Here is a 4,648-nt window from a genome sequence, read left to right as displayed (position 1 = left end):
ATGAATTCTGCTTGTTCTATTCTCCTCAATATACCACATAAGAGGCCAAATGAAGGCAATTCAAAAATATGGCAATTTTGAATTCAAGATGGCGACTTCTCCAATGATTTGTTTCTTCACTTAAACTGAACTACGTCCTTAATAACATAGCGAAACCTGGCTTACCTTCCCTAGAGCACAACTTACAATTTTCATGGTTACAAATTTTTGAGCCGCCATTTTGAATCAAAGATGACGACTTTTCCAACATGTCGGAATTTTCCCCTCACATGCGCTGTACTCTACACACTTGAAGGCAATTTCGTGATTCCACCATATCTACAAATTGTGTAGAATTAGACGCCCCCTTATAATATTCCTAGCACTTTCTTACACCGAACATGACTATTTTTTTCAAGTTTAAGGGCGGATTCGCAAACTACGCATCAGAATAAACATCACCTCGAAATTTCTACCTCCTAGATACAGCCATTACAAATTTCACATTTTTTCGATTTGCGCCTCGAAACGAAAACGAATTTTAATGCTCTTTTTTCTATCATAAACTATGTTCCTAGCTTCACTGCCTGACAAAATATGACGTTTCTATGGTGTGCGGAACTACTCTAAAAACCAGCATTTCAAACCGACGAAAAATTTCGACACTTCATTTACATGGAAAATGTCGCCTTTTTCGTGATGTCGGAATTTTCCCATTACTCACATCCCATGACGAACAAGTATGCAAAATTTGGTGTTTGTATGTTTTGTGGAAGTACGCAAACAATTAAGTGTGTTTCCGATTATAGAGGTATATAATTCCCCACAGATGCCGGCCGCAACGTACCAGTATTATGTGAGCAGTAAGAACGACGTCGAAAATCTAAGGAAATCGGTAGTGTAGGGGATTGACGTGAGCCTACTGGACAGGAGACCTGGGTTCGATTCCTAACAATCTTTTTCTCACTTTTTCTATCTTTGAAAGTTTATTTTTATAGCACATATTGTTTGCCTATAAGGTTGAGTCTATTATAAAACGCATATCACTCCAACCGGTCCTGTAAACAAACCACTGAACCGAAAAAGAAACTTTTCCACGTATCCCGTATATTATAACTATATACGCTGCCAACGAGAAAATTGTCAAAAGGTGCGTATATATATACTAACTGTGATCCTCAGGAACATTGTTTCTGAAAGAAACACTGATGTTGCCCCATCTCTAAAGCTACATATGTTTCTTTCTAAATAGTTGAGTATCGTCTCGAAGCTTCTTCACACGAACATACTGCCTAGTTCCGACACGATATTAACAGTTAGTGTATAAATATATTATTTTCGTCTATGTCTGTAATAACGAAAATATTTTGTTCACGCAATGCCAACAGAAACTATTTTGATAAAACGAAGCAACGTGATAAAAAAAAACGTAAGATTAAACAAGATTCGGCGGGGAATCGAACCCAGACCTGCTACTCAGAAACCAGACACTTTACCACGGAGCTAACTTACTACGTTGAATTCTGTTCTATTTATTCTCCTCAATATACCACATAAGAGGCCAAATGAAGGCAATTCAAAAATATGGCAATTTTGCATTCAAGATGGCGACTTCTCCAATGATTTGTTTCTTCACTTAAACTGAACTACGTCCTTAATAACATAGCGAAACCTGGCTTACCTACCAAGAGCACAACTTACAATTTTCATGGTTACAAATTTTTGAGCCGCCATTTTGAATCGAAGATGACGACTTTTCCAACATGTCGGAATTTTCCCCTCACATGCGCTGTACTCTACACACTTGAACGCAATTTCGTGATTCCACCATATCTACAAATTGTGTAGAATTAGACGCCCCCTTATAATATTCCTAGCACTTTCTTACACCGAACATGACTATTTTTTTCAAGTTTAAGGGCGGATTCGCAAACTACGCATCAGAATAAACATCACCTCGAAATTTCTACCTCCTAGATACAGCCATTACAAATTTCACATTTTTTCGATTTGCGCCTCGAAACGAAAACGAATTTTAATGCTCTTTTTTCTATCATAAACTATGTTCCTAGCTTCACTGCCTGACAAAATATGACGTTTCTATGGTGTGCGGAACTACTCTAAAAACCAGCATTTCAAACCGACGAAAAATTTCGACACTTCATTTACATGGAAAATGTCGCCTTTTTCGTGATATCGGAATTTTGCCATTACTCACATCCCATGACGAACAAGTATGCAAAATTTGGTGTTTGTATGTTTTGTGGAAGTACGCAAACAATTAAGTGTGTTTCCGATTATAGAGGTATATAATTCCACGGACGCGGGCCAGCTACGTACCAGTACTATGTGAGCAGTAAGTAGGAAATCCAAAATCTAACGAATTGAGTAGTGTAGGGGAACGACGTAAGCCTACTGTGCAAAAAACCTGGGTTCGATTCCCAACAAGTTTTTCTCTCACTTTTTCTTTCTTTGAAAGTTTATTTTTATAGCATAGGTGATTGAAAATAAGCTTGACTCTATCATATACGGCATTTCATTCCAACCGGACCAGCAACTAAAACTATTAAATCGAAAGGGGCACTTTCCCACGTATCTTATATATTATAAATATGTACGCTGCCGACGAGACAATTTTCAAGAGGGGCCCATTTGTGTGTGTGTATGAGCGTGTGTGTGCAGTGGCGTACGCAGTAATTTATTTCGGGAAGGGTCCAAACTCAATATCTGTGTATTTTATATTGAAATTCCTAAACTTGTCCCAAAAATTAGGCTACATTTACACAAAAGTTGGAATTTCGGGGGTGGTCCGGACCCCCAGGAACCACCCCCTGCGTACGTCCCTGTATGTGTGTGTATTTCCTTAAAATTAATATTTTATACTTTCCATATGTGGTATTCACTCCAAATTTGGTATACGCAGGTATCTTAACGAGGGACATAAAACGGGAGAGAGATACTTTGCAATCGTTTCCGGTTTGAAGTAGACACTGTTGTCGCGAGACAAAATGTATTGTTGTCTTGTATGGACACTATATCGTGAAAACGATGCCCATTGTTTCTTTCAGACTCTTTTTGGGGAACACCGCCTCCTCAGAGCGCCCCTGGCGAGATCAAAATAATACGTATATAATACAATAACAAATAGAATGTTATCAGCAGTGCCCCCGGGGTAATACTCCCCCCCAAGAACATTGCTTCCGATAGAGGCACTGGTGATGCTCCATTTCCAATGCTACATATGTTTGATTTTAAATACTTCAGTATCGTCTCGAAACTTTACACGAACATACTGCCTAGTTTCGAGACCATCTCAACAGTTAGCGTATAAATATATGCTTTCCGTCTATGTCTGTAATAACGAAAATATTTTGTTCACGCAATGCCAACAGAAATTATTTTGATAAAACAAAGCAACGTGATAAGAAAAAAAACGCAAGATAAAACAAGGTCGGCGGGGATTCGAACCCAGACCTGCTACTCAGAAACCAGACACTTTACCGCGGAGCTAACTTACTACGATGAATTCTGCTTGTTCTATTCTCCTCAATATACCACATAAGAGGCCAAATGAAGGCAATTCAAAAATATGGCAATTTTGAATTCAAGATGGCGACTTCTCCAATGATTTGTTTCTTCACTTAAACTGAACTACGTCCTTAATAACATAGCGAAACCTGGCTTACCTTCCCTAGAGCACAACTTACAATTTTCATGGTTACAAATTTTTGAGCCGCCATTTTGAATCAAAGATGACGACTTTTCCAACATGTCGGAATTTTCCCCTCACATGCGCTGTACTCTACACACTTGAAGGCAATTTCGTGATTCCACCATATCTACAAATTGTGTAGAATTAGACGCCCCCTTATAATATTCCTAGCACTTTCTTACACCGAACATGACTATTTTTTTCAAGTTTAAGGGCGGATTCGCAAACTACGCATCAGAATAAACATCACCTCGAAATTTCTACCTCCTAGATACAGCCATTACAAATTTCACATTTTTTCGATTTGCGCCTCGAAACGAAAACGAATTTTAATGCTCTTTTTTCTATCATAAACTATGTTCCTAGCTTCACTGCCTGACAAAATATGACGTTTCTATGGTGTGCGGAACTACTCTAAAAACCAGCATTTCAAACCGACGAAAAATTTCGACACTTCATTTACATGGAAAATGTCGCCTTTTTCGTGATGTCGGAATTTTCCCATTACTCACATCCCATGACGAACAAGTATGCAAAATTTGGTGTTTGTATGTTTTGTGGAAGTACGCAAACAATTAAGTGTGTTTCCGATTATAGAGGTATATAATTCCCCACAGATGCCGGCCGCAACGTACCAGTATTATGTGAGCAGTAAGAACGACGTCGAAAATCTAAGGAAATCGGTAGTGTAGGGGATTGACGTGAGCCTACTGGACAGGAGACCTGGGTTCGATTCCTAACAATCTTTTTCTCACTTTTTCTATCTTTGAAAGTTTATTTTTATAGCACATATTGTTTGCCTATAAGGTTGAGTCTATTATAAAACGCATATCACTCCAACCGGTCCTGTAAACAAACCACTGAACCGAAAAAGAAACTTTTCCACGTATCCCGTATATTATAACTATATACGCTGCCAACGAGAAAATTGTCAAAAGGTGCGTATATATATACTAA

Source organism: Thermobia domestica, chromosome 2 (assembly GCF_964235325.1).
Source record: "Thermobia domestica chromosome 2, izTheDome1.hap1.1, whole genome shotgun sequence".
Taxonomy (NCBI): Eukaryota; Metazoa; Arthropoda; class Insecta; order Zygentoma; family Lepismatidae; genus Thermobia; species Thermobia domestica.
This window is presented reverse-complemented; position numbering follows the sequence as displayed.